The following is a 10,050-nucleotide window of genomic DNA, read 5'->3' on the forward strand; positions in this document are numbered from 1 at the left end:
AAGGATGTCTTCCTGATACCAGGTACATTACTCTATCTACTTTACCACCTAGCAGTTCTGTGTGTGTGTGTATAAACCAGCTTTTAAACTGGCTCTTTAATGTTATAAGAAAATTATCCCCCTAATTGCTCCTTGAGGGCAAGAATTATCTTATGCATCTTTTATACTTAAAAGTACATTACATTACAAAATATTTATGGAATGCATTTTATCAACTCTTTTCTGGGGCCATATTGGTCTTTATAATTCTACAGTATTTGTTTTCTTTTTGTTGTTGTTCTTTCCATTTATGTTTAGTCCTTCTATTTTTTTTTCCTTCTCTCAGCATCCATCCATATAAATCTTTCCTTAGTGGACAGACAATGGATTTATGGATTGATTGGTATAGAGCTCCCAGTGAAGAATTTCCTATACCATATCAGGTTAATACATACTCTGCAAGTTATGGTCTTGGAAAGATGCCTAGAGCACTGAGTGGTTAAGATACTTGCTTGTGACCACACAGTCTATATGAGTAAAAGAACAGACATGAACCCAAATATTCCTAAGTTAGTCTGGCTCCTTATCCATTATATTGCACTGCGTCTTATTAATCTTCCAATTTCCCTAAAAATTCTTCATATTAATAATTTCTTACCTCACAATAATATTCTATGACATTCATGTACCATAATTTCTTCAGTCATTCTCAGATGAGCATCTACTTTACTTCTAATTCATTGCTACTATCAAAAAAGTGCTATGATGACTATTTTGATGTATATGGGTACATGATTTTTGGCTGTAGTCCCAGTTCCTTTGCCTCTGGAATATTATATTCCATGCCCTCCAGTCCTTTAATGTAGAAGCTGCTAGATCTTGCTTTATCCTTATTGGAGCTCCACAGTATTTAAATTCCTTTTTTCTAGTTGCTTGCAATATTTTCTCCTTGACCTGGGAGTTCTGGAATTTGGCTATAATATTCCTGGAGGTTTTCCTTTTGGGATCTTTCAGGAGGTGATCGGTGGATTCTTTCAATTTCTATTTTAGCTTCTGCTTCTGTAATATCTGGGCAATTTTCCCTCACAATCTCTTGGAGGATGGTGTCTAAGCTCTTGTTTTGGTCATGGTTTTCAGGTAATCCAGTGATTTTCAAATTATCTCTCCTAGATTTATTTTCTAGGTCAGCTGTTTTTCCAAGGAGATATTTCACATTGCCCTCTATTTTTTCATTCAATTGGATTTGCTTTACTGTGTCTTGGTTTCTCATAAGGTCACTAGCTTCCATTTGTTCAATCCTAATTCTTGGGCAATTATTTTCAGCGGACAGTTTTTTAATCTCCTTTTCCATTTGGCTTTTCAAACTGTGGACTTTTTTCTCATGACTCTCCTGCATTGCTCTCATTTCTCTTTCCATTCCTTCCTCTCTTTCTCTACATCTTCATTCTATCTCCCCTACTTTCTCTTCAAAGTCCTTTGGAGAGCTTCCATGGCCTGAGACCAGTTCATATTTTTCTTGGAAGCTTTGGATATTGGAGCTTTGACTCTATTATTATCTTCTTCTTCTGAGGATGTATTGTGGTCTACCTTTCCCCCAAAGAAGTTTTCGATGGTCTTCTGCTTTCTCTGCCTACTCATCTTGGCCTATTATTTCTTGGCTTTTTACTCCTTCTTAAAGTGTAGCGCTGCTTCCAGGACACACTGTTCCTGCTACAGCGTGGCCCAGGGGGTGATTGGGCTTCTTCTCAGCCTGCCTGGCTTGTGAGTAGTGACAGCCGCTTTCTCTTTGACCCGGAAACAGAAGTCTGATTGCACTCTGATTCTCTATGGTCAGAAGCTTGGCGTGCTTTTACCCCTCCCCAACTGGGCCACCACCACTCGATTCAGCCCACTGGTTCAGACCCAGGGCACTTTGCCCCAACTCCAGTAGATACTGCCTCCACTTCACCCCGGCCTACCACCGAACCCCCTCACCAATCTGTGATCAGAGCCTCAGAAGCTGCTGGTGCTGAAGACTCTGACATGTGCTGGAAGCAGTGTCCCTGGCTGGGTCCAGACTGCACGCTGAGTTGTTCAGCCTGATCAGTAGGTGATCAGAATTGCCCTCTTTTGTGGAGAAATAGTCTCACTCTGTTCTTATGTGCATTAGGCTGTTCTGGGTTTTGATTTTTACCGCATTATTTGGGCGTGAATGGACAGGTTTATCTGGAGCTTGTGGGAGTCACAGCCTCTCCTCTGCCATCTTGGCTCTGCCCCCTATTTTGATGTATATGGAACCTATCTTTCACAACCTTTGGCTTCTATGCCTGGCTGTGAAAAATTCTGGGTCAAACAAATAGTATGGATATTTTTATCACTTTTTAAAAAGTATAATTCCAAATTTCTTTCTAGAATGATTGGACAAATTGACAGCTCCATCAACAGTATATTGTAATATCATAGTCTTAGAGCTAAAAGAACCCTAGAAGTAATTGAGCCCAATCCTGTAATTGTATGAGTGACGTAACAGAGACACTTCACGAAGCAACTTGTCCACTGTCATACGGGCAGCAAATGGTCTAGTCTGTTATGAACCCAAGTCTCTGACTCCATATCCTGAGCCCTTTCCACTGTGTCTTGCTAACTTCCATGACCACTCCAATAGTTCCTATGCTCATATTTTGATATCTTTGCCACATTTCTCAGTGTGAACATTGTTTGGATTTGCATTTCTATTTCTATTAATGATTTGCTTCTGACCACTGACTCCCTCAATCTGCCCTTCCTTTTATCAGCCCTCCTCCCTTTTCTTTCTCCTTTCCTCCCCTGCTTCTGCCCTCCCTTCTATCCTGCTCTGCCCTTCCTTCTATATTATTAATGATTTGGAAATATTGTCCTCATGTCTGTTATTACCTTATAATTCTTCTAAGTATTTTGTGTATCCTCTGACCACTTATTCATAATGGAAGGGCTTTTGGTTTCATGTATCTGTGAGTATATCAGATCCATATCTGAGATATAGGAGGTAAGTTTTTGTTTGTTTGTTTTTTGTAATCAATATTTTTCCTTGTTGTAGCCCAATTGATTTTGTTAATGTAATTACTTTTAAATTTCAAGTTTATCTCTTTCAATTTCAAAATGATCTCTCTTACCTCTTTACTTCTATCCCTTGTTTGGTTATGAAGCCCTCGCTCTCCCCTCAACCCCTATAACTATAGTTGCGAAAATTATCTGCCTCTGACACATCAGCTTATCATTTAACTTCCCTGTACCTCAACATCTTATGTCTCTTTCTGCTTGAGATTTATGATTCAATGATTTCATTCTATTCAAATATTTTATGGCATGGCCTTTAAAATTCAAGTCATGGATCCAAAAGAAGTTTAAAATTTGTTGGTTTGGTTAATAAGTGTACTTTTTAGTCCTTAGGAAGCCTGAAAAAGGCCCAAAGTTTTAATGAAAGAATCTTCAAATAAGAGTTTAATTTAGTTAAGGAAACCAATTGTTTTTTCCTCTAGAAGGGCTTCTTATATTCTATATCATTTGAAGAGTTTTTCCATGTGCTGCTCACTGTTTTCTTTCCAGCTCAAGAAGGATAGCACAGTATCATGGAAAGATCACCATACTGGGAATTAGAAGAATTCTGGACTCTGGACATCTGGACTCTGCAATTTACTGTCTGTGTGACCTAGGGTAATTCACTAACCCACTGTGAGACTCAATTTCCTCATCTGTCAAATAAGACTACTGAACTAGATATCTCTAGGATTCCTTCTTATTATAAATCTTATGCTTCTCTAAGGATTTGTATTTCAGATAATGGAAGTGCCCTCCATTTAAGTTAGGACTAAACTGTTTTTTTCTCTTCTTTTGGACAAAGACATCTCAGATACTTAAAAATTTCAAAGAAGCTGAAAGAAGATTATTTTGTGTGAAAGTTGCAGAAAGTGTTCCTTCAGACTACTTAGCTGTTTGTCTTCATCTAGATTAGTCCCTAATGCTTAGCACTAATTTGAAAATAACTTTTTTTTTTCATTCTTCTCTTTTTTTGCTTAAATCAATACCTTTTTTCCCCTTACAGGCAAATCCAATACTGGGGGCATTTCTGAGCTTTTAAGCAAATGTGGACATCAACTTTAGGCGCCTTACAGAAGGTTTAGTGAAGCAGTCCAGTCCCCAATGTGGTAATTACTCTCTCCATTTTCTCTGGGTTCAGTTCCAGGAACTGCTTCCTGAACTTGGTTTGCCTGAGGGAAGGAGGTAGAGAGAGAGAACAAAATTGTCCTTCTCAGCATTGAGGGTCCAGCCCTGTGGAGACAAGTCCCATGGGATAGGGGATTCATAGCCAGAAATGTACTGTCAACTCTTATTCTATCAATGGGAAATATGATAGTCCCTCAGTAAGAAGTAGACAAGCAAGGGAATTTCCAGAAGAGAGAAGAAAAGTAGAATGCAGGAAAACCAGAAGTAATATAATATTTTATAGATCACAATGCTGTAAAACTAAACAAACAATAATTCTAGGAAGAGAGAACCTGTAGATATGCCAAAATCCTCCCTGGAACTAATTAAAAGTTTTTTGACCAACAACCAATCAAAATAATTATAGCAGTAGATCTGTAATATACTGGGCATGAAAATAAGGAGCAGAGAGATGACCTAACTCATAAAAAGCGATGTATCTTGTTGTCTCATTTTATTTTTTCTTGCTTGGAAGCTACAAAGGGGACAAATTAGAAGAGGAAAATATCATAGTTTATTGGCTCAAAGAATTCAGAGCCATATATGTAATGGGGATGGGAGGCTCATGTGTGTTAAAAGTCTGCATTTGATAAGAGAACTTTATTGTGCAGCCAGACAAAGAGTCAAACGCAAATGTAAATGAGTTAATTGAATAGCTGAAGAGTGTTTTAGCTTAGGGAGGGTTCCTGGCTATGCTGAAAAAGGCAATTGCCAAGAGAAAAGAGGGCTTTGGTGTATGTTGTTACTAGTACTTCATCTCTTAAGTGACCAAAACAGAGAAAAAATTTGGATGGGATTTTTTTTTCTCATAGGTTCAAGAATGAATTATCCTCCTTTGTCCTCTCTGGATACAATCTCATTCCAAATTTTGTGCAATTAATAGCCAGGGCTCCATAAGCAAAGTGAAGTGGAAAACTGAAGCCAAAAAACCTGCTTTTGTCAGGATTACTAGGATAATTCCACCAGACATTGGAGTCACATGTGCCATTCACATTGACTCACTTATCCATCAGAGGGACCACAAGCTAAGGGCAGGCAGTGCTACATTGATGGTTTTAGCAAGCCTTTTCTTTTGTATACCATAAATAAATAATACAAACTCTTTGATATATGGCTTTCACTCCTGCTTACAGCTAATAAACATCACCATTAGACTTGTGAAAAGGTAACTGAAAGAATTTATTAACCATTCTTTCTTGGAGATGTTTAAAGATGAATACCCCATCTTGGAATGACTTTAATACTCATCCTACTTGATGGCAGAGGGATGTGGATTATTGATGACTTTATTATTTCTTGCCAGTCTTTGGAGAAATGCTTGAACTGTTCTTCAAAACTTAATCCTATTTGCATAATTTTGGCATTCTTATGACTGTCAATAGCTCAACATATACTACATATGTGTACCATTTCAAAGTTTTAAAAGAGCTGAGAATAAAAGTTCTTCCGAGGTAGTGATTGCTTCATTTTAATCTTTGCATATACAATGCCAAGCACAGGGTCTAATCTGTAGTAGTTTCTTATTAGATTGTGTTGACTTGAATGAGTTTTCACATTAATATCTCTCTTTCACCTTACCTTTTCATCTGTCATCTTATGTTAGGTAGGATAGGTATTCTTGTCCCCATTTTACAGAGGAGGAAACTGTAGTAGAAAAAAGATAAGTGACTTGCTCAAGATTCTTTGGTGTGTAAATGGCAGAGACTGGACTGGCTGTGCTAATTACTCATTACTGCTTCTTTTAAAAATTTTTTTTCAAATTGATGTTTTCTGTTTCTTATATTACTGTAGTATCTCATGTGTCTTCCACCTTCCTTTCTCTGAGAACCATCCCATATGAGAAAGTTATTTTTAAGAGAGAAAAAAATGTCATCAGAACTGATTAATAAATTTTGAAAGTCTAAAAGCACATGCAATGTGTAATACCTGTGGACCTTCTACCTTCAAGAAGAGTTAAGTTAGGGGTGAATTTCATTATTCATTTGAGTTCCACTTGACCTTTATAATTTTGTTAACATTTTTTGGTGTCATTGTTCTTTCCATTCACATTGTTGTAGTATATTGTTTCTTTAGCTTTGCTTAATTCATTCTACATCAGATCATATAGATTTTTCCATGCTTCCCTGTATTCATCACACACTTCATTTCCTGTAGCACAGTAGTATTCTGTTACACTAATGTAATACATATTTTTATCTATTTCCCAGTCAATGGACATCTATCACTTATAAAAAAGTTCTGTCATAAATATTTTACAGAATGAAGACTTTCACCTTATCAGTGACTTCTTTGGGGCAAAAGTCCAGTAATGAAGTCTCTGATTCAAAGGATGTGGATGATCAATCAATTTATTTGCATAATTCCAAATTGCTTTCTAAAATATTTGTGTCATTAAACAGTTCCATCAACAATGTATTAGTGTACCAATCTTCCCACAACCTTTCCTACTTTGTTGCAATTTGGGGGTCATTTTTGCCACTTTGAAGGGTGTGAGGTGAAACCTCAAAGTTGTTTTGATATGGATATCTCTTATTATTAGTGAATTGGAGTATTTTTTCATATCACTATGAATATTTTGTATTTCTTCTTTTAAGAACTATATATTCATCTCCTTTGACCATTTATCTATTAGTGAATGTCTATTATACACACACACACACACACACACACACACACACACATACACACATATACATAATTTACATATCTTGGATATAAAACCCATAACACATAAATTTGATAAGCAATTTTTTTCCTATTGGATGTCTTACCTTCTTATCCTAGACTCTTTAAGGTTGTCTGTGCAGCTTTACAGTTTCATGTTATCTGTTATCCACTTTATCCTTTGTAATTACCTCTATTTCTTGTTTGGTTCAGAATACATCTCTTACACATAGTTGTGAGAGGCACATGATCTGTTTCTCTTCTAATGTTTTTATAGTATGATCTTTAAGTTCAGGTTGTCATTTAGAATGAATTAGGGGCAGCTAAGTGGCACAGTGGATAGAGCACTGGCCCTGGAGTCAGGAGTACCTGAGTTCAAATCCGGCCTCAGACACTTAACACTTACTAGCTGTGTGACCCTGGGCAAGTCACTTAACCCCAATTGCCTCAATTAAAAAAAAAAAAAGAATGTATTGTGAAGTGTGGTGTAAAGTGTTAGTCTAAGCTTAATTTCTGCCAGACTATTTTTTAGTTTTCCCAGCAGTTTTTAAAAATCAGATACAGGGTTGTTCCCTAGATAATTTATGCTTTCCACTTTATCAAAACATTGGGTTGTTGTGTCCAGTTGTTTCTAAATCTCTCCAAGTCTGTTCCATTCATCTGTCTTTCTTTTTTAAACCAATAGAAGATACTTTTGATGATTCCTGCTTTATAATATAGTTTGAGCTCTGTGCTTTTCCCCTTTCATTCTTCTTTTAATAATTTCTTTCAGTAGTCTAGACCTTTTGTCTTTCCAGATGAATTTTGTTATTATTTTATCAAGCTTTGTGAAGTATCCTCTTGGTAATTGTATAGCATTAAACATGCAATTAATTTGAGTAATAGTAATTGTTCTTCTATTGGTGTGACCTAGCCATGAGTACTAAATGTTCCTCCAGTTAATTAGGCTGTTAAGGAGTGCTTTACAATTGAATCTGTACAAGTCTTTTCTTTATTTTTTCTTTTCTTTTCTTTTCTTTTCTTTTCTTTTCTTTTCTTTTCTTTTCTTTTCTTTTCTTTTTTTTTTTTTAGTGAGGCAATTGGGGTTAAGTGACTTGCCCAGGGTCACACAGATAGTAAGTGTTAAGTGTCTGAGGCCAGATTTGAACTCGGGTACTCCTGACTCCAGGGCCGGTGCTCTATCCACTGCGCCATCTAGCTGCCCCCTTACAAGTCTTTTCTGTGCTTTGGGAAGTTGATTCCAAGATATTTTGAACATTCTGTAGTTATTTAGAATGGGATTTCCCTTTTTATTATTGCTTCTTGTGCTTTCTATTATTATGTAGAAATGCTATTGATTTGGGGGGGGCTTTATTTTGTAGCTTACAACTCTGTTGAAGCTTTTGACTCATTTAGTATTTTGACTAATTACCTGGAGTTTTCCAACTAAAACCATAATATCATCAGCAAACAGGGATTACTTTATTTCTTTTTTACCTACTTTTATTCCTTTAATTTCTTTCTCTTGTCATTGCATTGCTAACATTTCTAGAATTATATCAAATAATAGGGGAGAGAGTAGTCATTCTAGTTTCATTCCTATATTTATTAGAAAATGTCCTAGTGTATCCCTATTGCATATGATGCTTGCCTTTGGCTGTAAATAGATGCTTTTTATGATATTTTTAAAAGGTCCCTTTATGCCTATACATTGTAGGGTTTTTAGCATACAAGAATTATACTTTGATAAAGATTTTTTTTTCTGTATCCTTTAAGACCACCATATAGTTTTGGATGTTTAGTTTTTAATATGATTAATTATCTTATTGTTTTCCTACTGTTGAACAATCCTTGCATCCCTGGTATAAATCTCACTTGATTACCATGGATAGTTTCTTGGATAAATATGTATAATCTGTTTTATAGCATTTTCTTGGAAAGTTTTGTCAATATTAATTAATGATATTAGCCTATAATTTTCTTTCTGTGTTTAATCTTTACCTGGTTTATGTATTAAGTATATATATATATATATATATATATATATGGAGCAATGAGGGTTAAGTGATTTGCCCAGGGTCACACAGCTAGTAGAGGCCCGATTTGAACACAGGTCCTCCTGAATTCCGGGCCAGTGCTTTATCCATTGAGTCAACTAGCTACTCAGCCCCATATATTTATCTTATAAACAGACTCTGGTAGGGTTCTTTCTCAATTTTTGAGAATAATTTGGGAAGTATGGATAACTTCTTTAAAAGTTGAGTAGAATTCTGCTGTTAATCCATCATGTCTAGGGTTTTTTCTTCTACTTTGGTAGTTAATTTATAGCTAGCTCTATTTTCTTTTCTTTTCTTTTTTTGAGATCAGGTCATTTAAGATATCTAGCTGTTCTTCTGATCATTTGGGTATTTCATATTTTTGAAGATATTCCCCTGTTCTGTGTTTTAGTGTTGTTAGCATATAACTGCATATGTTCTGTTTATAATTTTCATTTCTTCTATTTATGCTATGATTACACCTTTTTCATTGGCTAGTTTACTAATTTGTTTTTCTGTTCTCTTCTTTTTAATCTGTTTAGCTATGGGGTTTACTAATTTCATAATGTCTATTTTTATTTCAAATTTATCAAATTCTTTTATAATTTTTAATATATCCTCTTTGGGGTTTACGTTATGTTTGTGTATTTGCTGATTCTCTAATTTCTTAAATGCCTATTCACTTCATTTATCCTCTCTTTTTCTATGTTGTTTATCCATGTTGGTAGGGATATGGTTCTTCCACTGAGGACTGTTTAGCTGTATCCCAGGAACTTGGGTCTGCTGCTTCATCATTATAATTTTCTATTACAGAGTAATTATTTATTTCTATGATTTATTATTTGGCTTACTCATTTTTAAGATTTCATTGTTAAGTATCTTTTGGGGGGTCTGTATTTTATATTTGTAGTCCTACACATATTTTATTGTGCTCTGTAAAGGATGTCTTGATTAATTTTAACTTTTTCCATTTGTTTACAACATTTCTGTGCATGGTCAGTTTTTGTAAAAGTTCCATGTGGTGCATAGAAATGTATATATTCTTTTGCTTTTCCATTTAGAAGATGTCTTCACTTTAGAAGATAAGGCACAAGACTTTTTTTTAGTTTTTCCAGAAATTTGTTCAGTTCCATACCTTCCTTTTTATTTATCTTTCTGTTAGACTTATCCA

This window comes from Dromiciops gliroides, chromosome 2 (genome assembly GCF_019393635.1).
Source record: "Dromiciops gliroides isolate mDroGli1 chromosome 2, mDroGli1.pri, whole genome shotgun sequence".
Taxonomy (NCBI): domain Eukaryota; kingdom Metazoa; phylum Chordata; class Mammalia; order Microbiotheria; family Microbiotheriidae; genus Dromiciops; species Dromiciops gliroides.